General features: G+C 46.2%; 1 long non-coding RNA gene across 1 annotated transcript in view; it reads left to right on the top strand.

The window, feature by feature from the left end:
• Positions 1–23,988, top strand: part of LOC119166659 (uncharacterized) — a 41,541-nt gene extending 17,553 nt beyond the window's left edge. The window contains exons 2-3 of the long non-coding RNA XR_005109109.2: positions 22,137–22,262; positions 23,686–23,988. This is a non-coding gene — a long non-coding RNA (uncharacterized LOC119166659). The remainder of the gene's footprint in view (positions 1–22,136; positions 22,263–23,685) is intronic.
• The last annotated feature ends 2,869 nt before the right edge of the window (positions 23,989–26,857 follow it).

Raw genomic sequence — 26,857 nt, 5'->3', positions numbered from 1 at the left:
ATCTCTTCTCACTGACGCAGTGCATAAAAATAGCAGAAAAGGAACACAGACCCCTGTGCCTAGATTTTGTGGATATCAAGAGAGCGTACGATAACGTGGTTCAAAAGGAATTGTGGGGAATACTGGACACACTAGGCTTGAAATATGGAGTCACTAATCTTTTAAAGGATATCTAAAAAAGTAACAAGGTAGTTATAAACAGGAAAAAAATGGGTATCCAAGCCTGCAGAGGTAAAACGGGGTCTTAGGCAGGGGTGTCCTCTGTCATCGTTATTATTCATGATGTACCTACAAGGATTAGAGGCCGAATTAGAGAGAAGTGCACTGGGCTGCAACCTCTCTTTCCTCAAACAAGGAAAACTCATTGAACCCGCGCTTCCAGCATTGATGTACGCAGATGATGTAGAGCTAATAAAAAGATTTGCAGAGATTGATAGACATCTGCGGTGATGACAGAGGTAGGTTAGATTTTATATTCAGTAAGGAAAAATCAGCAGTCAATAATTTTCATGACAATGAAGGTAGTGAGCTTAGAATACAGGAGGTCACGCTAGAGATAACAGATAAATACAAATATCTGGGCGTATGGATAAGCAATGGGGCCGAGTACCTAAGGGAACACGAAATATACGTGACGACTGAAGGTAACAGGAATGCAGCGGTGATGACAAACAGGGCACTGTAGAATTACAATCGAATTAGATCAGAAGTTTAAGCAAGATTAGAAATTAAGCAACGTTGAATAGGTGAGCTTGCCTTAGGGCTCACGGGAATACACCAAATCAGGAAGTACAAGGTGATATGGGATGGACCTCATTTGAGGGCAGGGAAGCTAGCAGCAAGATAATTTTGAGAAGCGATTGAGAGAAATGGGGGAGGAGCGCTGACCTTGGAAGGTATTAAGCTTTTTGTACATGAAGAATTTTGATACAAAATGGATGAAGCGAACCAGAAAATTGACTGGTAAATACTTAGAAAACAGCAGGGGGCCAACCCAAATAGAATTATAGGTTAAGAAGAAGGTGAAGGAAGCTGAGACTGACATGTTGAGAATTGGCATGATTAAGAAGTCCACACTAGGAATATATAGATCTTTTAGGCAGGAAATTGCCAAGGAAAGGATCTATGATAATACACGAGGTAGTTCTCTACTGTTTGAGGCCAGAACGGGAGTATTGCGAACCAAGACATATCGGGCCACATACGAAGGTGTAGACATGGTATGCAGTGCGTGTGGAGAGGAAGAGGAAAGTGCCGAACACTTGATAATGTTCTGTAAAAGGCTTCACCCTATAGTTCAGGATGATGGCGCAGAGTTTTTCAAAGCACAGGGGTTTAGGGAGAGATAGGGCAAGATAGACTATAAGCAGGTAGAATTAGTTAGATGGAGGTTATACGATTGGTCACTAAAGTCAAGGCACGAGTGAAAATTAAACCCTTCAATGCAAAGTACGAATCCTGAACATCACTATTTAAAGAAAAAATAAGTAAGTTTAGTTTTTCGTTCGTTATGTATTACGGATTGGTGGCGCCAGCCACCGCCCGATCTAAAGGGTACAGCCATATCAATCAATCAGTCGATCAATCAATCAATCAAATCATACGCATATACGGCTTCTCGCCCTACTTCCGAGCTGTGTGGACGTTTTTGCGTGCGCTCCGCCTGTTCGGCAGATTCAAGGTCGTGCAAAGTTGTGCAAGGTCGGTTGGTGCATAAGCAGCGTGCAATGAGAGATAACATTTCTCTTAATTTCTTTGTATTAGTGAACACTTTGTATTTGTATTTTTTCTCTCCTAATCAATAATTATCGGTGCGAGCACTGTAGGTTTGGGACACGGGCAACGTTGTCGTGACGTTAACTACGTGGCTAGGTGGCTGTTTTAAAGACGGTCGGGGTGCCCGGTTAGTTGTTAAAGAGCAAGTACCGATCACGAAGGGGACCTAGTGAGAGGCTACTAGCGAAATTGTACATGTATGTGTGCGTTGTAGGCGGCAGCTTCAAACAGTTGTCGAGGTAGGAGAGTTAACGGAGGCGACTGGATAGCGGGATTAGGGTTGAACGTAGGGCTGTCAGGTGCTCGCTCTGATGGTCGGGCGGGTGATGGCTAAAGAGGCTAGGAAAACCACGAGAGATAGTGAGCTAGTGCAGTGCGACGAATGCAAGCGCTGGTGCTACTTAGATGAGACAGCATTCGCGGGTTTGGCCGACGCGCAGAAGGCGAGCTTCGTGTGCAGGCTGTGCGAGGCACTGAAGGGGGCCGTGCAGCGCATGTAGGCTAGCATCAAGGGGCCCCAGGGGGAGCTTAGGGCGGAACGGGAGCAGAGAATAGAACTCCAAAAACAGCTCGGAGCGTAGCCTGAGCGGGAGGAGGCTACCGCCAGCCTTTTAGAGCAGATGAAGGGCGACCTTCGAAGGGCACCCTTAATCATGGGAAGGGCGGACCAAGCTCGAGCAGCGGGTGAAGGAGCTGATGGCGCTTTGCCCCGGCCCCGAGCGGTTGACACAGAAGGAATGGGTAGCGGAGAAGGTGACAGGTGGGAAGGAACAGGTGAGAAGGCCTTCTCACCTGTTCCTATCCACCTGTCACCTTCTCCACTGGGTTGGTGGATCCAGGGTTGGTGGATTCTGGAATCATTGGTGAATATGGTGCAAATATTAGTGAATATGGCGGAAATATTAGTGGATATGGTGGAGACTGTAATAGGCATAATGGCTGATGACAGCGAGAGCGGAAAAAATGATGGCAGATGTTGGTGGTGGTGGCAAGCCAGTGGTGGTGACGGTGGAAAACGCCGGCTGATGGTGGCGTGGCACAACGTATTTGGTGGAAGGCTTGGTGAGCAAGGTGGATGACGGTGGCATGATGGAAGCTGGGTGGATGATGGTGGCATGATGAAAAAGTAGATGACAGTATGTAAAATCACTTATTTCTAGCGTTTCATTCTTGTATGCGCAGAGATATATGTTTATGGTCAAAAGAAACCAACGCTGCTTATCACGCTTTCTAGCACGTTTATTTTTTTAGTGGCGTCAACAACGCTTCATTTTTGGTGGAGCGTAGAATATGTGGCCGTGAATTTATGTTTACTTTTCGCGTAAGTACTTACATCAGTTTGATATCCGCGATGTGTTTCTTTTTTGTGATGTTTAGAAGGCTAGAGGTGTCACTGTGAACAGTGACAATAAATGTTTTTCATCAGCGTGCAGTTGTCAAGAAATAAAAGAGCTCCAGTTTGCAATATGCAGAGCTCCAATAAAAGAGCTCCAGTTTACGAATATGCATAAAATTTCACTTTCGACATGCGGCGAGACGAGCCCCAGTGAGTTCGACTTTCATGCTTCTTTTCTACCACGATGATTTCCACCAAACGTTAATCCTACCGACCGAGCCCGTACAAGTGTTATCGGCGCTTCTGAGTTTTAGAATTCACGATTTTGACGAATAAAAATGACAATACAGCACAGCCGTGGCATCAATTAACCCAAATGAAGCCTTTTTTTATTGTGTACGGTGTCCACGCAAGAAGCGAGAAATATCGATCCGACGCGTTTGCAGCACTTCCACCAAATATACGCCTCCCCTCACCGACAGCCGCCGGTCGCACTCGCCGGCACTTTACTGGCTCTTATGCGAGAACAGAGACTCGTCAATTCGTATGCTTACTCAACCAATAGGCTAGTATATTGTTTCTAGCCCACTGCACTCGTTTTGGCCAAGAACTTTTGTAGTTGTTCAAAACGACAGAGCAACAGCGGTGCGCTGGCACGACTGCGCTGTGCGTTGCGCGAAAAACATCACAATCAATTGTGTGGTCCTATCTGTCGAATGAGAATAGAAGCGTCATAAAGCCTGAACACATATCGCCCCTTGGAAGGAGCTACAAACGGATTGTACACTTGGAATTAACCGCCGATAAACTCTAGCTGCTCCCCAGTTCACTGAGTTGTTTATTTTCTTGCGGTTGTAAATTGTAACAAAAACATACCCAGTCAAAAAAGATTGAATGGGTTCAATAAGTCATACCAGTTTTTATCAATTGGTCTTAAATGAAATGAACTGGAACCGATTGGGATGTGGTGCTTCAATGTGAAGGACCAATTGGACCACACAGTTCCAATTGGTCATTTCAATACGTCTCCCACTTCGGATTGATCCCCCAACTGAAATGCTTGTCGGTCCGATTGGTTTCACACATACCAATTGGTAAACCATTGAAATAGTGAATTCCTATCGGCCTCCCAATCGGAATGCTTCTTGACCCAATTGGATGTGCACATGCGAAATGGAAAAGACTTTCCAACGGTGGTAGACCCTTGATTGGAACCATTCTACTTATAAAGAGTTCATGTTGTAAGTGTTCAACTGGTTGACCTGATGGAAAGCAATAGTTTTCAACTTGATGACCAGCTGAACATCAGTTCTCTTGATCTGGTTAAACCTAATTAGTGTCATGTGCATGCTCAGTGAAGTCGCCAATGAGTAAGGTAGAAAAAATTGGTGCCATTTTTTCGAAAACCACAAAACGCCTTACTATAGTACTATATCTGCTACAAACCTTTTTTGTCAGTTCACATCTTTGTGACTCGAGCAGCCGCCACAGTTTATTCATACGAGAACATGAAAAGTGGCTGAACAAGCGTTGGTGTAGTACTAACAGCGCTTCCAAAAACGTTGCGTTCGAAGCGATAAAGGAAGATCAAAATAAACTTTAACATATCATTTCTCACTACAAAATTTTGTACCGTTTTTGACGAAAGAAATACTCGTGTAATTTATGTCTTCATAAAAGTGCATGCGCTCAGAGTGCATGCGCTACGGCAGGTGTCATCAGCATCGTCATCACGACCGGACCGCGCTCCTTTGCCACTGCCAGCCAGCCAAAGCGGACATAGGTCGCAAGCTTTAGCGGCGTGTTTTATACCCAACGTCTTTGCAATAATTATGTTGGCATGGTCCTTTCATGCAGCTCTATTTCTTCACAATCAAGGCAAGTATTTAGCTTTTGAACCATTTTAATCGTTCTATTATCAACACCTTTTGCGCTTTTTGGTCGTTACCCTAACTAGTGTTGGCTCACGACTGCAGCGGACAAGGAGCACGGCCTCCGGAAGAGGGCACGTGCCAGACCTGGGTTTGTGCGCGGCACAATACACGCAGACAGTGATGCACGTTCCGATGACGAGAGCCAACTGGGTGAAAAGACAGAAGTGGTTTTTAGCGACCATTCTCGCTGCTACCATCCCATGCTCACTGAGTGGCACTCCTCTCGCAGACGCCTGCTAGGTCGAGTCAGGTCGGGAAATTCTGCGAGGATGTCTTGGTATGGCAACTGGTTCCCAATGATGAGTGCCTTGACGTTAGGCTGTTGGTTAGTCGCCCGTTGGCCCGGCATGGAGAGGCCTGTTGTAGGGTCGATAAGTCGGTCATATCGGCAGTCAGGTAGAAGATTGTAGTACGCAAAGAAGTCAGCTCTGCAACGTCGACGATGACAAAATTATCTCGACACAGATTTTTGAAGTTGATGTTAAGGCGGAGCGAGCCATAGATCTTGGTGGTCGAATGGTTCGCCGCGCTGAGCTCAAAGGACGTGCAAGGAAGCTTGTCACGCAGGAAGGTTCGAGGAAAGCAACAGATGTCGGAGCGACAGACGACGAGAAACCACCGCTTTGTGACTTGGTCGGTGACAAATATGCGACGACCTCTAAGTTGGCAGCTCGCAGCCGTCTCTATGGGCTGCCGTTGAAGTTTCCCTGACGTCCAGCTGAGCAAAGTGGTTGACATTTCCGGGCTTTGTCCCCGAAGCGGCGATAGTGGTAGCAGGGGCTGTTATCATTTCCGTGCGATGAAGCGGCGTTATTGTCTTGGCTTTGGGAGTGTTTTCGTGGATGCAGCTTCGGGCTTTAATCCAGGCACCTTTGAATTGAGTCCAGCTGACGGGTGATTTCGTCGACACAGCGCGCGAACTCGCTGCTGGACTGTCGGGTGTTAACGGCGTTGACGATGAGAGGCGATGCTGGCAACGAAATCTCGACGACTTGATCAGCGATGTGAGAGAGCTAGTCCAGCGGCAGATTCGGCTGCACCTGTAGGATGGCCTGCGCATGATATCGTAGACGCTGAAGCCAGATGATACAGAGGAGGAAGTCGTCGACCGGGGTGCTGCCCAAGAGGTCACGCATGTAACGCAGGAGCTGCGATGGCTTGCGGTCACCGAGTCCTTCGTGCTGGATTAGGTGACGCACCTTCTCGTCTTGTGAAGGTGAAAGCCGGCGGATCAGTTCCCTCTTCAGGTGTAGGTAACGGTCATCAGCCGGGGGATCCGCAAGTATATCGCGAGGAGGAAGAAACTTTATTCAGAGAAAAAAAAGAAAAAAATCGAAATGCAGGCAGTTTGGTCGGGCCCTCAGTCCAGGGCTCCGCTGGCACGAGCGGCTCGCTGGACCTGGTCAAGCAAAGCTATTTGGCTCTGCTTGTCCTCGTCCGCAAGCCATGCCTCCCACTGCCTGTGAAACATGTGTGGTTGCTTCGTGATGTGTGGGCTGTCGATGTGTGTGGGCCTCTGGGTGCACTCCCATGTTATGTGGCTGAGTGTTGGTACTTGTGAACACCACGGACAGGTGTCTTTATATCTTGCGGGATATATTCTACTTAGATGGTACAAATTGGGAAAGCTATTGGTTTGTATGCGTCTCCAATCCCTGCTTTGCTGGCTATCGAAGTCCTTATGTGGAAGCCCATATTCCTTTCGTTGCTTCCTTTGTTGGAGGAGGATGTCACGCGAATTGGAAAGAGGTTCAACGTCGTGGCCTGCCGTCGCTCGGTTGGTGATGCCTCGAGCTATACGGTCTGCCACGACGTTCCCCTCCAAACCTTCGTGAGCAGGACACTATATAATGTGATGGTCTCCTGTTATGGGTTTATTTAAAAATTTATATCGTATATCGCGAACCTTAGCCGCATAGCGAGAGTCTAGATGGGTGACGACGTAGTCATAGAGCGTCCGGTCCGGGGTGATGCGTGCCGTGGAAAACTGCGCCTCGACTTGAGCAAACCACACGTCAGGCACCTCTGCCGAAAACGGCGGAAGTTTGACGGCGACGCGAGAAACGTCCGTGTTGGTGGCGGCCGCAGCAATGGAGGCGCCCGAGGTGGCTTGGACCACTGGAGTGAAGTTTTGGGAGGTGTGACCCAAGTGGGGTGGTGCACGGTCGTCGGACGAGAGTGCTTCATTTTCATTGCGCTGCTGCTGTTCCCGGAGCTGCTGCTCATGGTTCAGGATCACTTGCTGCTGAGCCTGCAGTTGTTGTTCCAGTTGTTGTACTTGTTGTTGAAGGGCAGCAAGGGTTTCCTCGTCGGCCATGGTGGTGCGGTACGTTCGTTTTTCGGGTCACCAGGTGTGGGATAACATAACTTTAATGTTTCCGCACTGAAGGTTCTACAACGACTACCACTGAATCGGGGCAAACACACAGTTTTCTTGCTTCTTTCGGGCGAGAATGTTCTTATAGCCGGCGCCCGTGTTCGGAGGTATCGCCGCGACGCGCAGGCGCAGAAACGGCGCCAACCCGTTTCGCCAAAGACTCGTCGCTTTGAAGTGCGCTGTTCTGTAAAGGCTCCAGCGTCGCACTTAGATGCTTGCGGTTTCGGCGAAGCAGCTTGTTATCTTCTGTAAGCACCCTGTATGATCATGGCGCTGCTGGTCTCACTACTTGCGCTTTGCGAGTCCCGCGTTTGTCATGGACCCTCACCACTTGTCCTTTCTCGAGGCCCGGTAGAGATTTGGCACCACTATTTCGTGGCTTGCGTTTGTAGGTTGTTGTTGTCTTTTGCCGGCGGAAGTCCGAAAATCGTGTACGCAGTCTTCTGCGTTGCAAGAGCTCACCAGGCGACCGACCGTCTTCCAGCGGTGTCGCACGGTAGGATAGCAGTCCCAGCCAGAAGTCCTGCTGTGTCTCTTTAGTTTTTTTCAGAATTTTTCTCACGACTTGAACACCTTTCTCTGCAAGTGCATTCGACATTGAAAATCCAGGGCTCGATGTAATGTGTTGGAACTCATACGTGGATGCAAAAACAGAAAATTCGTTAGACGCAAACTGGGGACCATTGTCGCTGCAGACTTCCAATGGAATACCGTAACGGGCAAATATGCCACCGAGTTTCTCAACAACAGTACGAGATGTGGTGTCGTTAAGCTTTTCAACTTCGGCGAAGTTGGAGAAGGCATCATACACGCACAAGTAAAAGCTCCCGGAATTTCGGAAAATATCAATGCCGACCCTGTACCAAGCATAATGCGGCATTTTTCGCATAAGAAATGGCTCCCGTTGTTGTTGATACTCATATTTCCTGCAGACAGCACAACCTTTGAGCATCCTTATAATGTAGGCGTTTAGTCCGGGCCAGAAGACTAGCTGACGAGCTCTTGTTTTAGCCTTATATAAACCCAAGTGGCCCTCATGTATCCGTTGAAGCATTTCCGCCCTCATCGATTTTGGTATGACTATATTAGTTCTTTTTAGCACAATGCCTTCTACCAGCGATAATTCCGCCGCGAATGGCTTCATGCTGCCGACCAAGCTACAGTCTTCTCTTATGTATCCTATGACTGTCTGAATATCAGGGTCTTTTTCAGTGTCTTCAACAAGCCGACTCAGTGTTTTGCTCCTCACCATGTCCATGACCACACCTACTCCATGCACCTCTACGTCGTCCTGGGAGGGCCAGATGTCCCATGGTGTTTTGGGCGCCCTTGATAACATGTTGGCCAACAGCAACTTTTTTTCTGGAACAAAGTGAAGGGAATCGTCATATTTCAGCAGGTGCAAAAAAAAAAAACGTTGAAGCCTTGGTGGCATATCGCCGATTCCTTTCGACGCAATTGCTAAATGTGGGTGCTCACCTGTCTCGACAAAAATTTTCCGGCCGTAGTAAAATAGTGAAAATTTTCACATCCAAATGTTCTTCCCATTCTTTCTTTTTCGATTCGCGAGTATCTCTGCTCTGTGTCAGTCATGACACGCGACGCGTAAACCACAGGACGCCAGCTATCTCCGTGACGCTGCAACAGTGCAGCTCCTAGCCCATCTTTTGATGCGTCCGTGCTGATCTTGGTTTCTCTGGCTGGATCAAAAATAGCTAGTACATGTGTGCTGCTTAGAACTGTGCAGGTAGCTGCCCACTCGGCGGTGTGCGTTTCTGTCCACTCGAATATTGTGTGCCTTTTAATAAGACCGTGCAACAACTTTGTCTTGTCAGTCAGATGCGGGATATACTTGCCAAAGTAATTTGCCACACCAAGCATTCGCTGAGCCACCCGCTTATCAGTCGGGCGCGGCATTTCCGCTATTGACGCCCTGAATGCGGGATTCGGCTTTATCCCGTCTTGACTGATGATGTCGCCCAAGAACTCAACCTCTCTGCATGCAAACTTGCATTCGGCTGCATTAAACGTCAGTCCCGCATTATTCGCTAGTTCTAGCGCCCCACGAAGGCACTCATGTTCTGCCCGGGTAGCAGCCCATACCAGGACGTCATCGACATACACGCACATGCCTGGTGCTCGATCGAAAATTGAACTCAACGTTTTTTGAAACACTTCAGGTGCTGACGCAATGCCAAACGGCAGTCTCAAGGAACGGTAACGCCCAAAGGGAGTAGCGAACGTACAGATGCTTGATGTGGCCGGATCCAATGGAATCTGATGGAACCTCGAGTTTGCATCCATACAAGAGAAATATTTAGCACCCGCCAGTACTGCCTCGATGTCATCTCGCTTCGGCATCTGGTAGTGCTCGCGCTTCAGGCACTGGCTTAATGCTCCTAGGGTCCATGCTAACCCTCCGTTTGCCATCTTTTTTTTCTGACAATGACGAGAGGATTCACCACATCTGTTGGTCCACTGATCCTTTCAATGATGTGGGCTTCTTCCATGCATTGCAACTCCACCCGCAGTGGTTTTTTTGAGTGTCAAGGGTACGCGTCGTGCTGCCTGTATCACTGGTATGGAATCATCGCGCAAGACCATTCTGTATGGGCGGGCTACACAGCCGGTACCTTGGAAAAGCTGCGGGAATTCTTGAAGCACTTTGCCAGAGCTTCAGGCATCCACTGTGTCGGTTGAACGCACCAACAATTCCAGCACATCCGTTGCTTGTAGTCCAAGTATCGCTTCTTTGCTCTTTACTATGAAAAAAGTAAAGGTGCCAGACTTGTCATTCATGACCACTGGAAGTGTGGCCACACCGAAGTGTTTAATGACGTCGCCACTGTATGACCGAATGACGGAGCTGATGGGCTTCAGGTAACCATTCGCTTGGAATTTGCGAAAGACAGAATATGGCAGCAAGTTGGCCCGAGACTCAATGTCTAAATTTAAAACAACCTGCTGGTTGGCTACTTTGGCTGCGACCGTCCAGTCAGCTGTCTTTTCAACGACGCACACTCTGACATTGAGGATGTCGAAGTTGTTCTCGTCGTGTACTACGGTACCAATGGCAGGCTCTTTCCGGCAACATGATGCGAAGTGATTGGCCCTTTTGCACGCGAAACATGTCTTCCCGAACGCCGTGAATTTGTTACGGTCATGCGTTCAATTACATCTACAGCAGGTGAACCGTTGACGCTGTTTCACGGCCGCTACGTGCTTATCTGCTTGGGCCCAGGTCTCATTTCGGTGCGCTAACACTTTCGCCGCTTTGCATATCTGTTCTGCCTTGAGCAGCGTGAGGTCTTTAACTTTGAGCATCTTTTCGCGTAACTTCAGATTATTCATGCCAAATACAATTTGGTCACGAATCAGAGTCACTCAATGTTGAGAAGTTGCAAGTCTGAGCTAGCTTCCTCAGGTAGCGCAGGAATTGTTCAAAAGGTTCATTCTGTTGCTCCTGAGAGTACGCTTCAAACTTGCTCCCAACTGTTGCGTAGTCATCCTTGTCTTCTTCCGCCGTAAAAGTGAAGTTGTTAAATACCTCCAGCACGTCATCTCCAGCAACACTAAGCAGCAGCGCCGTTTTAGCAGCCTCTGTCCGTGGTTCTTTGGTTGACGTTGTTGCTTTCAGGAAGAGCTCGAACTTCTGCTTAAACAACGCACACTTCTTTGCGATGTTCCCGGGCAGAAGCAGCTGATCGGGTGGCTTGAGAAGTTCCATTTTTCTAGCTTACTGGCGTATTGCCTCTTCGTTTCTTCAAGCCATTTCGCGGTAGGCCTATGGTCGGCCCACTTCTGACACCATGTATCAGTCAGCTAAAGCAGGAACAGAAAGAACGTTTATTGATAGCTGCTGTTAGATTTTATAGAGGCTGGCGCTGGTGTCCGCAGCCCGTGGGGGACTGCACTAGTACGCACAGCGCATGCGTATCTTGCACGATACAGTAGGAACGGCATCCTCGCGAAGGCAAACTGCCACTGGCACCGTCCGATTGAAATGCTAAGGTGGGAAGTGTTTCGAGTACACAAAATACCACTTCGTTGGTTCCCAGTCACGTTCGCTGGGTCTAAAGGCCTTGATTCATAGCCTCCTTTGACAAGGATCTTTGGGAAACCTGCACGAAAGCAATTATAAATGTACGCGAATTCACTGACATTATTGACACATGGACAAGTAGTCATGAATTATTTGAAACACAGTGATACCACGACGTGGACAAATCGAACGAAAGAAAAAACTCCCGCGCCAGCCACACCGTGTCGTCAGCGTCGTGGGTAATGGCGCTGCGTATTATTGCGTTCTAGAACTGTCGCCAAGAGCCGCAAATAAAATCCAAGAGCACCACGCTGACGCATGCAGTATCGTGCATTTTGTTCTGCGAGGATACTCGCGATCATACTGTACATCGAACATGAAAAGAAAATTAATACACTCGCCCGTGGATGCTAACGCCTGGTTCCCGTTTTACCGAGGACATCGCAGCTTCTTAGCAGATGCAATCACATGTATCACTTTCTGGCTCGGTCAGCTGCAGTCCATGCACTCTGGCCAGCGTGACGCGATATCGTTGATATCGTCTCCTAGACGCAGATTGAGCGTGCCCACAAGTGCGAGGAGGAGTGCTCCTACTCTTCCGTATACTTCCGGCTTCACAAAGTATGACGTCGAAGCCTCTCCACAGTTTTTTTCCTTCCTCCATGGCTACAACGCACGGCACTTCAGCGAGCATGACAATGGATGGAAGGATGAACTGATGTGGCTCTACCCTTTAAATTGGGCGGTGGTTAACGCCGCCTAGCCGTAATATTTGGTGAACCAACAACTAGATTTACCTGTTTTTTCTTTAAATAGTGAAATATAGGACTGGTACTTTGCAGTGAATGGTTGAATTTTCACTCGTGCATTGACTTTAGCCACCAATCAGATAACTTCCTTCTAATCAATTCTACCCGCTTAAAGTCTATTTTGCCCTCCCTGTCTATAAACCCAGTGCTTTGAAAAACTCTGCACCATCATGAACTATAGACTGAAGCCATTTACAGAACATTGGCACTTCCCTCATCCTCTCCGCGTGCACTGCATACCAAGTCTACCCCTTCGTATTCGGCCTGACATGTCTTGGTTCGCAACACTCCTGTCCTGGCCTTAAACAGTAGAGAACAACCCCAAGTAGTATCATAGATCCTTTCCTTAGCAATTTCCTGCATAAAGTTCAATAGATCTCTAGTGTGGACTTTTTACTCACGCCAATTCTCCACATGTCAGTCTCCGTTTCCTTCACCTTATTCTTAACCGATCGTTTTTTTTGGTTTGGCCCCTTGCTGTTTTCTAAGTATTTACCCATCAATTTTTGGTTCGCTTCCTCCATTTTGAATTAAAATTTTTCATGTACAAGTAGCTGAAAACCTTACTAGCCCAACGATTCTCCCCCATTTCTCAATATCGCTTCTCAAATTTTATCTTGCTGCTAGCTTCTCTGCCCTCAAATGATGTCCACACCATATCACATTGTACTCCCTGATTTAGTGTATTCCTGTGAGCTTCTAAAGCAAGCCTACCTATTCCACGTTGCTTATTTCTAACCTTGCTTGAACTTCTGATCTCATGCACAAGACCGAATTGCCGAACGTCAGACCAGGAATCATGACCCCTTTCTATAATGCTCTCACAACATCATACCTATTATAATTCCACAGTGCCCTATTTTTCATCACTGCTGCATTCCTGTTACCTTTAGTCGTTACGTATATTTCGTGTTCCTTTAAGTACTCGAACCCATCGCTAATCCATACGCCAATATATTTGTGTTTATCTGTTATCTCTAGCGTGACCTCCTGTATCCTAAGCTCACTAAATTCATTATCATTAAAAATCGTGACTGCTGATTACTTCTCACTGAATCTGAAATCTAACCTATCACCCTCATTACCGCAGATCTTCAATCTTTGCAAATCTTGCTTGTTGTCAGCCATTAGCACTATATCATCTGCTTAGATCAATTCTGGTAGTGCTTGTGCAATGAGTTTTTCTTGTTTGACGAAAGAGAGGCTTGCGCCAAGTCCACTTCCCTCTAATTTGGCCTCTAGTCCTTGTAGGTACATCATGAACAACAAGGGTGACAGAGGACACCCCTGCCTAAGCCCCTGTTTTACCTCTGTGGGCTTGGATACCTGTTTTTTCCTCTTTATAACTACCTTGTTACCTTTATAAATACCCTTTAAAAGATTAGTGACTCCATCCTCCACACCTAGCATGTCCAGTATTCCCCACAAGTCCTCTTGAACCACGCTATCTTACGCTCCATTGATATCCAAAAACGCTAGCGACAGGGGCCTGTGTTCTTTTTCTGCTATTTCGTACGCTCCTTTTATATCCAAAAATGCTAGCCACCGGGGCCTGTGTTCTTTTTCTGCTATTTTGATGCAATGAGTCAGTGAAAACAGATTGTCTTCCAACCTCCCATGTTTCCGATACCCATTCTGCAGTTCCCCCAGCACCCCCTCATCTTCTATCCATGCCTGCAGTCTTTCCTTTATAATCTGCATCGCCAGCCTGTAGACTATTGATGTCACTGTAATAGGACGGTAGTTGTTTATGTCAGCTTTCTCCCCCTTTCCGTTATAGATCATGCTCATCCTGCTAAGTTTTCATGCATCGGGGACTTCACCATCGATTATTATTTTGCTCACCGTCTCTCCCAAAGTCTGCTTAGACCTCGGACTTAATGTCTTTGTCAGCATGATTGGAATGTAGTATGGACCAGTTGATGTACCTCTAGGAATCCTCTTTAATTTCATTTAATTTCATTTATCGAAGTCTTAAGGGCCCGGAGGCATTACATAGGCGGGGGCAAACAATATATGACGGACTCTTAATCACACAAACGCCGAAAAAGGAAGAAAAAAGACGAAGAAAGGGAGAAAAAACATTTCAAAGAAAGGAAGCAAGCAAGCAGAAAAAAACAACTACCGTAGACTGGATCTAAAACAGCAATATACATAAGATCAGCATCATAATTCACGAGTCACTAAAAGTTAGTTACTAACACGGTTCAACTAGGAATTCATTTCAATTTAGGTCAGATGCATTGTTATCTTTTTGTGAAAAGTCGTGCGGTCTGTGGACGAAAGAATACTGTCAGGGAGGGTATTCCACAGGGTTATTGCATGGGGCAAAAAGAATCTTTCATTGATAATGTGCGGCACTAAATGTGTGCGATTGGTTTGCTGTGGTTGAGGCGCGGTGAGATTCGGGGCGGAGGTTGAAGTCGAGGTTGCCTGGCAGGTGGGTGATAATAGAAAGAGTGAGCAAGCAGAGACGCGAGATGATTCGACGTGTTTAGATACATGAAAGCCCTTCTCAGCACTTTTCCACTCTCGTTGTGAAAATGGTGCCATTGCACCACTTTATTCATCCTTGTCTATTGTGGTGTAAAAGACACTTCTTCATTGAAATTTTTCTGTCACCCTTGTTCTTATATATTCAATAGCTTCGTCCCCTTCTAGCCTAGCACTTTGAGCTGTAGTTATAAACCTCTGCTCTAGGTTCGTCTCAATTCTTAGGGAGTTTACATGGTTCCAAAATTTCGCAGCGGCCTTTCTATCCTTTTTATGTACTTTTGCCAGTCACTGAGCCCCTATCCTTCTTATCTTTTTGTTGATCAGAAGGGATGCTTCTCTTCTACAGCTTAGAAAGATGTCCCATTTTCTTTCAAGATCATCTGTCGGTTCACCCCGCTGCTTAGCATGTCCAAGTTCGCTAGATGCTTCCTGACGTTTTGCTATGGTTCTCTTAACTTCCTCATCTCACCAACTTTTGGGTTTGCGTCTTCTTTTCCGGGGTGACTTGTCACGTGCCTTAGCAAGCTCTAGCTAAAACAGTCTTATTACATTCGTGTATGTCCACACTGTTTTATCATCTTCAGTGATTACTTTCTCAATTTGTTTAGTAGCCATTTCTTTTTGCCTCTCCGAATAAAAATTTTCTTGTAATTGCTCATCTTGTCTCCTTCCCACTTTCACTGCTTTTCCAAAATTTAGCTTGGTACATCTGTGATTACTACCCAGACTTCTGGAGGCACATTCATCAATGTGCGTTCCCCTTAGCCCATCCTACAACCTATGTGACATCAGTGCATAATCTATCACGACTTCAGCCTTCCTACCTTCCATATTATTTGCCATTCACACTTCTCAGTACTGTTTCAAATGATCAAATCATGCCTTTCACACATATCCATGATCATTTGCCTGTTGGGTCAGTATACCCATGTGTATCTTCTATGTGCGTGTTCATTTCTTCTAATTATCTCGCACTCTCCTCCTAATTCTTCTATGCCCTTTGATATACACTCCACCATTGCTGGTTTTCTTTTCTAGTCTTTGCTCCCGTCCACAAGTACAGCAAACCAAGGAGTGTAATTAACCCTGCCACTTTGCCTTTTAGCCATAAATGTTCCTTGCACTTCTGCTTGACCCTTGGCAAGTCTGTGCTTTTATGAATGCCTCAATACCACCCCCCTTTTTGCTGGCTTCTGTTCTATTAAATATTCCCATACGTACTCCGTATTGCAATGTTGCTGCTCTATGTCCCGAATATGTGTCCCCACAACCCCATATACCACCAGCTCCTCCTGCCTCAACTGCTCTTTTGTCTCTCCCACTTTAACCTATTCCTGCCACCCAGCATGTTAATATAGCCTATGTCCGACTTAGCTCAGCCCTTGTGCATCGCCGATTTCTTCTCCCACGGCATCTGCGTGGCTTCATTATTTGTGCCCCCTTAGAACCGTCTTTGGCTATCCTGTTGACCTCAGGGCTCTGGGTCTCCCTAAAAAAGCTTTGGCTTGGTGACCCATTCTGTTACCGACCCTCCTGCCCGGCGCACCACTGTAGTGAATGCCATCCTTTGCAAAGGGGCGAGCGCCGGGCTCGTACACGTCTTGGTTAACTTCCATTACGCTGTATCCGAGTTGCCGGCTCAAACCCTTGATCACACAATTGGCCACCACTACCCTCCTTTCAATCCCAAGAGACTGTCCCCAAACCTCTGGGACTGTGCATATGGTCACATGCACACTCTCAGAGGCTTTTCAGAGCTTACGCATCCCATTTTCTAACTTTCTCTGAAGGTTCTGATCCTTGTCCTTCATTGAGCTCAGCATGAATAGTGACAAGATTTTCACCCTCCATGTTGTCCTCTACAACCTCCTGAGCTGAGCTTTGGCCAGTGCAGCCACCATGCTCGTCCCTGATTGGGCCTCCACCCTCACTCTCCCATCTTCCTTCACTGTCCTGAAGACGCCATCCGTAACCATGACCACGTTAGATTCTCTTACTTGCCGTCTGTCCTGTGTTCCTGCTCTGCTCGAAGACTGCCGCGCCAGTCTTCGAGAAGTCTGCGCGAGTTGTATGTTCTCGGAGCCTTCGTGTGTGGCCAGACACTGCGGCCCCCTGACCTCCATTCTCGCCTGTTTCTTCCTGTCTGTCGCCTTTTCCGCTTCCCACGCCTTCCGTCTCACACCACGCGGGGCCGGGCAAAGCACCATTAGCTCCCTTACCCTCTGCTCGAGCTCCGTCCGCCCTTCCCGTTCTTATCGAAGGTCACCCTTAATCTGCTCTAATAGGCTGGCGGTAGGCTTCTCCCGCTCACTCGACGCTCCGAGCAGTTTTTGGAGTTCTATCCTCTGCTTCCATTCCACCTACTCTCCCCCTGGGGCCCCTCGATGCTAGCCTACATGCGCTTCACGGCCGCCTTCAGTGCCTCGCACAGCCTGCACACGAAGCTCGCCTTCTGCACGTCAGCCATACTCTAGAATTCTTTCTCGTTCAAGTAGCCCCAGCACTTGCATTCTTCGCACTGCACCAGCTCACTCTCGCCCGTGATTTTCCCAGCCTCCATAGCCATCGCCCGCCCGACTATCGGACCGAGCACCCGACAGCACTAAGTTCAACCCTAATCCCGCCATCCAGCCGCCTCCGCTAACTGTCCAACCTCAACAACTGTTTGAAGCTGCCGCCTACACCGCTTACACACACACACATGTTCGATTTCGCTCGTAGCCTCTCACTAGGTCCCCTTCGTGTTCGGCTCTAGCTGTTTAACAACTAACCGGGCGCTCCGAACTTTTTCACAACAGCTGCCTCCCCGTTCACGTGCTCAACGTCACCGCAATTGTCCCGTGTCCCACACCTACAGTACTCGCAACGCAAGTAATTGATTAGGAGAGAAAAAATAATAATGTTGTTCACAAACACAGAGAAATAAAGGAAAACATATTTTGTGGTTTGCCTGAGTTTGCGTGAAGGCCACGATGTCTAGGACTCGTCAATGATGGCCGCCGCTGATGTGACCAACGCCTCCTAACCAGAAAGCCCGGAGAAAAGAAAGGTAGGAGAGGCCCTGACGTCACTCGTTGTGAAGCCGTGATGAAGCCGGAAGTCGGCCATATTGACTGGGCAAATTCTCCTCTCTTGTTTACATCCAAATGTAAAGCAGAAGGCGCGACTTTCTCTCCGGCTTGAAAAGCACGTGGGCTGCGCAGCGCGTGTGTCGTGACGATCCGAAACTAATGGAACTGGGCTCATCACTCTGTGCCAGCGGGACACCTTCGGCGAAATCATTTCGTCCGAGTAATAATAGGCAGTAACGGCTCGCCGACAACGAAGCAACTACAGGAGAACGCGTGCTAGATGCATTGACAACGGTGAGTGTTTTGACGTCAATAATTCAGTAACTGTACAGACAACATGAGCGGTCCTGTGCCTTCTACGGTTGCATTCCGCCACGCGGCCGACGCAGCGTCCGGCCACTGTGTCCGTGTTCCGCGTGAAACTCACCGGCGCCAGCATTCTGCGACCATGGTGACTTTGAGCACAGTGCAAGTGACACTTGAACGCGGTTGCTGTTACGTTGAGATTACATGCAATGCTGGTGCAGAGTGTACGAAGCGGAACAGAAAAGGTGTTTTAATACGCACATGCAAGTTGTTACTGTACACACACAACACGAAACTACGTACGTGCACATGGTCCTCACGGCGTCTTGCTGGGCTCAACAGCATCGTCCGTTGTCACAAGCAGGAGCACTGCTCAACCGTCACTGACCTGCAAGGCGTTCGTCGTCGTTCCGCTTCGTAATATGGTGCTCAACGCAATTTCGCTGAACACTATTTGCTTCATGTGCGTCCTCCACCACACGACACATGAATGTGCACTCGTCTACGCGCTGTTGAAACCCCGTGAAGGATAAAAGAACTTGTAAACGTTGCTAAGAGTACAGTAACTGCCAGGAGAACACTGTGTAACCAATAACACGGCACAGAGCACAGATATTGTCCGCCACGGCTCAGCACGAGACCTGGGGAGGCACACATGCCGGCGCCAGCCACGGCCGCTCACTGCTAGACCAGCTCCACTGCGGAACAAATAACCATAGCAAAGCTGTCGTTGTGCCCAGTGAATATGGCCGTCATGATGTAATTTCCGTCCACGGAGGAAGGAAAGGTAAGGAGAGGCCCTGACGTCACTCGTTATGAAGCCATGATGAAGCCGGAAGTCGGCCATATGGACTGGGCTAATTCTCCTCTCTTGTTTACATATGAATGCGAAGCAGAAGGCGCGACCCCCTCTCTGTCTCAAAAAGCACGTGGCCTGCGCGCCGCGTGCGCCGGTGCTATGCGAAACCAACGGAACAGATTTCAACACGCTGTCTTGCCGCGACACGGTTGACGAAGTCTCCGTGTATGGCTGTTGTACTCTTGCACTGCCGGCGTTAACGATAAACACGGCAAGTTGCACGTTAAGCTTTTTTTAATTGATGTGTTCTGTGTGAAAATAAAGATGACATTTCGGACATTGCCGCGCGACAAACCAGGCACTGAAATTTGTACAGCTTCTTTTAGATCACTTTTTCCCCTTTTGCGCTTCTCTTTAGGCTTTATGAAATTTTCGGTCAGACTGTGGGCTATACATGACGACAAAACAAAAGAAAAAAATGCCTTCCCTGCAATAAACCCGGAGGTTCGTAATTATGCCAGTAAAGTCGGCGTCGGTGGAGCTTGTGTGCGTGGCAGCCCGTTGAGTTTGCGCCAGCCTGTTTGTTTTCGCCCCCTTTTGCCCGACGCGCACTGGTTCCTACGGATATCCCAAAGGCCATGATTTCATTAGGATGAAAGCAGCCAAGACCTCCCGAAAGTGCGTGGGAACACGTCTCCAGTGTGATTCACGCACACTAGTAGCTATAGAGAACCGAGACTAGGATCGCGTTAGGGCGAAAGGTGGGAAAGTTAGCCGAAGGAATGCATGAGAAAAGGTCAACATCACTTGGTCGTTCGAATGGCTTTGTCAGCTTCTGAATCCACAAGCACGCGCATCTAGTGACGTGCACCTAGTTACCTTGTGCAGGTGCGTGTAGACATTTTAACGAGTTTTGCTACAATACAGACAATATTGCGGAGAGCGAGACAACATTGAGAAGAGGGAGCATAAGCGAAGCAGAACAGGAACTTTAATGCGCAGAAGCATGTGGTAACTGTACAGGAACATGAAAAGCAAGATTATATTACAGTCTGTGGACCGCACATGCATCGTCCGTTGTCATAAGAAGTAACACCGCATAACTTTCACTAACCTGCAAGGCATTCATTGAAGAAATTCTTCAGCACGGTCGTTATCTTCTATGATGGCTTTTCAGCATAATTTTGACGGACACTGCAAATTCGGAGTACGTATACGCGCGCTCGTTCCGTGGTTTCTAGTTCAGACACCTGGTTACAACCACCACCGGAGGAAAATCACGTAGGTAACAATGCGGCACAAAGAATGGATGCTGTTGAACACCTGCAGTACGCCACGGTTAGGTGCGAGGACCACGAAAACGCGCACACCACCGCTGGACCGCCTAAACGGTGCCGCACCGCACTACATCAACAATAACAAAACGCCGCCATTGTGCCCAGTGAATATGGCCGTGCGTGACGTAATTTCCGCCACAATTTTTACGCCCTGCGCCGGCTGGGCATGCCCTCTCCTTACCTTTCTTTCCTCCGTGCCGGAAAGCTATATTCACCAGGTCAAAATAACGAAAACACTATTTTCACCCAACTTGGCTTGGACCTGGGCGGATCTTTGGAATGGTGTGGCTTTTCGTCAAAGTTTACAACGCTGGTTCAGGCAACCTATGGAAGCTTTTCTTTTGATGAAGGTGCATCAGACGTGTTTTTTGCGTGTTTGTGGTCGGCAGGGTGTTCTTGTCATTGCCGCACGTGGTGATTGTGTTTTTGTCGTTTCAATGTGCTTTGTGTACGTGAATAGTTAGTAGCGTTCGCGTTTGGAACCGCTGAATTTTTCTGTTCATCATTCAGAAACCCATCTCTGCTTTCAAAATACAGGCATCACACGATGTAATTCTGATGGCTATCCAGTTCAAGTTTCTTCATTGCGTTAGATGCGGAGATGAGTCAATCACGGTCCAGAATTTCACTTTTAATAGAAAGCGCCTATGTGACACCCGCATGTTCAATCAAGCCTCGCTATTCGCTTCCATGGCTGCGTGAGCGATGAAAACACATTGGACTTTGAGCGTGCGGCTATCACCCCACGGTTTTTGCGCATGGAGCAGTATGTGACTGCGGACTAGTTGATATTCCACTCTTCAAGCTGCTCAGTACTCTGCGCTAAACACAGCAACAAAAGTGAGACGAGGATTAGCACCGACGTCGAATTGAAATGTATCACAACTCCCAAATATGTTGTCCTACACCCGAGATTAAAACAACATGCGTATGCTAAAAACAACAACAAAAACGATGTGAAACATAAAATCCCAGAGACCACAAAAAAAAAAAAACAGAGAGCGGGGACATAGAACTAGCCAATGAATCCAGGTAAGCCAGTTCTTTGCAGTCAAAAGTATTGAAGATTCTGGGCGCCATCAAGAGGATGAGTAGTAAGAACTTTTGTTTTCAAACAGATGCTGGCAATTTTTTTTGTAATTATGAGAAGCCAAAGAAATGTTTCTACCCATGTATTTTACTTTTTGCAAGTTTCCCTGTAACCATTTGTTTAGAAGCTTTCCTGTTTTACCAACGCACTGAATAAGCAATCTCAGTTATGTGTTTGAACTGGTGTTGTTGAAAGACGTCTGAATCATAGCTTAGCTATGCACGGCAAAACTTGGCTGACTGTGCAGTAGGCATCCATTACAGCATACCTTAGTTCTGTGTACTCAGTTATGCGGGTCAAAGAGACGGGTGCCTATATATACGGTTGCAGGAACATTGTCAAAAAGCAAACACCATAGAGATGGTTCTCTGGCTTCTGATTGTATAGAATGTGGTTGCAAGCCTCTGTTTTAAAAACACAAGCTCTTGCAGCTCACCTTTATGGTAGCACCAGGATCTTCATTGAGGCTGCGTGAACAGCTAAAGGAAGCTGGTGACATTAAACCTTCGATGTTCCCATCCCTTAAAGAACTGGCTTACGTGTATTCATCGCCATGTGCTATTTCGCCTTAGTTTTTCTTTACAGTTAGTTTCAGTGCGATTTCACTTAATTTTGTTTTCCTATCATACACATGGTATTATTTTGGGTGGGGGCTATATATCGTATGTTACATAAAATTTCAGTTGGAAGCCTGTGCTTGCTCTCGCGTCACTGGTGTTGCTTTATCTGCTGTTGTGCTGACTCTTTTCAAATCTCTGCGCAGATGCACTGTATGGTTGTTGAAATCAACACGGCGAAAAAACGAGGACGCGGGAAGAACAAATACACGCCACTGCACCGTCTCGCAACTAACCTTATAAGAAAGCCCACCATTAGAAAGAAACCAAAGGTATCAAACTCCCTTGATCTGATGAACCACAATTACAAAGTTTAGTCTTGCAAAGGCTATAGCATGGTGCAGGATTACGAAATGGAAGAGGGGGTAAAAAACGTCAAGTAATTTAATTGAAAAGGCCTTTTTATCGCATCCTATATATGGGACATTTCTGAGAGAGATTTGATTGATTGATTGATATCTGGGGTTTAACATCCCAAAACCACCATGCGAATATGAGAGACGCCGTAGGGGAGGGCTCCGGAAATTTCGACCACCTGGGGTTCTTTAACGTGCACCCAAATCTGAGCACACGGGCCTAGAACATTTACGCCTCCATCGGAAATGCAGCCACTGCAGCCGAGATTCAATCCCGCGACCTGCGGGTCAGCAGCCGAGTATCTTAGCCACTATACCACCGCGGTGGGGCTCTGAAAGAGATTGGTCGTCAAAACTTGAGAGGTGACAATACCGACATTCATAATGGCTAATATATTGATGCTGACTAGGAAATAGAAAAAAACATTTACTCCGTTGTTATGTTCTGGCTGCATGGGGTGCTTGTGGAGCAAAAGCTTGAGATGAATGACGTCTGTGTAATTTACCGGAACACGTTATCAAGGGCAAGAGGCAGGAATAAGTGCGATTGGCATTTAGCAAAGTGGCACAACTTTCTTCCTTGCAAAGTACGAAGCAGCTGCTATAGTTCTGAACATGCTCGCTTGATGCCTGGCTTAATATAGCAGCGACAAAAGAAGAAATATCCGTATTAATTATTCTGCAGAAACCATTCTCACGATCGATCGCAGGGCCTCGTCATTCAGCCTCAACTAGAGAACTGACTTTTTATTTAGGGTAAAAGTATCGGCTTCAGATTGTTTTGTTTAGGCTTGTTCACTCAACAAAGGTCGGCGGGACACGTGTTTCAGGTCTATGATTTAATCTGCAACCAGTGCCGAGTGTTGTTCGCACGTGATAATAATGTGACAGAAAAATTTGAGGCAGATTAGAAATTGTGGTGCCAAGCGTTAAAAAGGTGATATTGAACAAACCTCTTTGTTTTTGTGTTATTAGTTTTTTCTGCATCTTCTTTTTATCTGTTATTTCTGTCTTCTTACAATTTATTTTATTCTAAATTTTAGAATACAATCTATTCTTTTCTTTTTCACCTTGCTCCCTCACTTTTTGATTCTGTTGCTTCGTCATTCTTTCTACGCGACACCTTGCTCTCTCCCCACCTTTCATCCCTGTTCCTCAATCCCGCTTATTTTCCAACCCCTTTGCACACTATACTCTAAAAAGCTATGATAAATTCTGCTAGCGTGCCTGTACAGCCGAGTGGTTGTTTTCAGATTGTCAGTACATAGATTCGAATGCTATTTCGTTGAGAATTTACTTTTTTTGCCACCATTTCGTTCTCTTTGCACTCATTCTCTAGTTCATCAGTCTTAATGCATCCCATGCTGGACGTATCGGCGCATGTGTACTGGGAGCGAAGCACAGCAGGACAAAGATGAACAAGAGGTCAAAGAGAGCATGTGCCCGTTCATGATCACAGTTATTTCTGTTCTCCCATCGCAAACCAATTCTCTGCTTAAACAGCTCCACTGTTAATATCTGAAAAAGGTTTTCACATGCCCAATCTTTTACTACGTTCCAAATGATCTTTCATTTTGTTCCTAAATATGTGCACCATCTGAATTTCAAAGCATTTTTTAGCAAAATAAAGGTATTTTGACAATTGCGATCTATCCATCTATCTAGCTGCCTGTGTTAGGGTGCTCGGGTGATCACCTCCTTTCCTAGTACGTTCCAAAACTGGCATATAAGAGTATGAGTGTAAGACCAACATGACTGACGCGTTGTGGCTTGAATGACATGAAATACCTGTCGGGTAAACCATGAAACCTTTTCCCGTACACATCTGGTGCATACCCATGACCCATGAAATTTGGTCGTGTACCGCAGATTATAAGCCCACAGTAAGGCTTTATTCTCAAGTATAGCTAAAACAGACATTGGAAAGCTTATCATGATAACTTTAAAAACCTCATATGAAAAAACAAAAACTGCTGCCTGTTTCAGTGACAATGCCGGAGAGTAAAATATTTTAAAACCATACAGAATAAAAATCACAGTTAAAGCCAAAAGTGAACCCAGGCATTTTGTGAAGTAGCCAATTTTTCTACCACAGAGCCACATGACTACTTAAAGCTACATCCACCACGGCGGATCAGGGGCTAAGGTGCTTACCTGCCGACCCGAAGTTCGGGAGTTTGATACTGGCCACGGCAGTTACATCTGTACAACTTGTTACAATGGAACAAGCGAGTATGCCTACGAAGAGTTATTATTATTGACAAAGTGTTAGCCACAACGAGCTGGTTCAGGTAGAAACGCGGCAAACACGAACCACACGAACATCGTCTTTTTTCACACTGGCACATAGATGGCACCGCTTTGCTCTGGTACATATTATTTTCTTTGGAAGAGGGTGCTTAATGTATGAAATCAGTGCCTTACAACGTCTTAATTTTGAAAGCTTGATTACCACGTGTATTCAACTTCATAGGAAAGATATGCCTTATTTTTATCGTGCTTCACATTGCTACAGGGGGCAGGAGCAGGCGCACTGTTGTTTATACTATGGTATACACTGTAATCTATTGCAGATAGATTTATTGTCCTCTGTGGTCTCTGATGCACCCAAAAATACTCATACATTTAAAGCCTCCCATGTTGGGTGCCTTGTCTAGAACTTCATGCTTGCTATGGCAAAGGGGCTAAGAAAGCATGTGTTCCTAGTAAACATCTATAAAGTAGCTTGTAACGAGCCTGTAATCAGTGCAACTTATTTCATATGACTACCATGTTGAACGAATCACTGGCCTTCTTGCTGAATGAGTTTGTAACAACGAAGAGTTTGTAATTTGTTCGCAGTGCACATGAAAAAAGCTAGTTTCCTCGATCTCTTGCTTGTCAGCACCAATGTAGAATGTGACATTCTTGTGTGCCTTCAAATAAACTGATATTCCTAACTCTGTTTCCTCTGTGGGTTTGTTGATGCCACACATGCAAGCGCAGTCCATGTACACTTCTAGCCATGTTTTATGCAATACAGCAAATAAAAAAAGTTTCTGCGGCTTGGTAAATGTACGACGAAGCAAGCCCTGTTGCGATAACAACTCAGGTGACAAATTGCTAGCGGAGCTCTTTCCACGTTATACAAAATTTTGTGGTTGCAATAACAAAGAAACAGATAAAAACTGTTTTCAAGGTAACACAAAATACTGCAATAATGCCCGGCTGAGTATAAATATTTTCTTTTGGTATGACTACTTTCTCCAGTCATTTCTTATTATGTGCCTATGCTGAGCATCTTCTGATACACAATGGGGAAAAACATCCTGCGTCTTCAGCTTTATTCAAGCTTTTTTTTTTGCAGCCCTGCCTGCTCTACAAAAATTTTTTAGAGTAGTCTGCTTAAAGATGGGACTGTGGTGTATTTGCCAAGACTGAATCATGCCACGTAGTTTCTTTATGAGGAAGAAATCAAGCAACACCATATTTAAAAGTTAAGACGAAAATGGCAGACTCATGCTGTGTCTGTTGCCTTATCTCTAATATATCTGCAGTGCTGCATGATTCAACCCTAAAATAGATGTATTCAGTAGTAAACCTTCATTGCATGCTACTAATCACATTGTGAAAAAGTGCTCAACACAATAAATGAGGGAGTTATTCATATAAGTGTTCAGTATAGGAGCAGAAACTTCACTTTGGTATGCATAGGTTCTAAAACCACAAAACAGAAAATGAGTATACCACTCTTGCAGGAAGTTAAAAGCATGCCATCAATACTAAAGCTGAAAAAGAAAGGACAAAGGATTCCAAAGACCTAGCACTCAAATGTATTAGGATATCACAATCTTGTTCATTTAAAATAAAGCAATATTCATACCCTGGTTTTCTCTTTGGCTTTGTTGATGGCAGGGGTGTATGCATTGTCCCTGTACTGTTTTAGCCGTATGAAACATTGCAAAGAAAAACACTTTCTTCTATACAGTATAAGTACGTCCCAGGAACGAGTATAGATTTGGTGACTAATTACCAATTGGGCTATTTTGAACAAAGAATTGACAGAGTATATGTGGTTGTTTTAACAGGGAAAGAGATAAAACATGAGACCAAGGTTACAAGCAATGTTGCACCTACACTGTCCTCAATGTGGTTATTTCCTTTTGTCATGATTTATATATCAGTCATTTTTTAGCATGTATCTATGCCAAACAATATTATGACTCATAATAGAGCCAAAATATGCTGCATTATTTAGGGCAAGTTACGGCAATGTTGATTGATTGATATGTGGGGTTTAACGTCCCAAAACCACCATATGATTATGACAGACGCCATAGTGGAGGGCTCCAGAAATTTCGACCACCTGGGGTTCTTTAACGTGCACCCAAATCTGGGCACACGGGCCTACAACATTTCCGCCTCCATCGGAAATGCAGCCGCCGCAGCCGGGTCACATTGATCATGTGTCTCAATGATTAGGCTGCGTTTGCATAGATTTGATTTAGCCATGAATTTATGAGGACGACATT

Source organism: Rhipicephalus microplus, unplaced genomic scaffold (assembly GCF_043290135.1).
Source record: "Rhipicephalus microplus isolate Deutch F79 unplaced genomic scaffold, USDA_Rmic scaffold_16, whole genome shotgun sequence".
NCBI lineage: Eukaryota > Metazoa > Arthropoda > Arachnida > Ixodida > Ixodidae > Rhipicephalus > Rhipicephalus microplus.
This window is presented reverse-complemented; position numbering and strand designations above follow the sequence as displayed.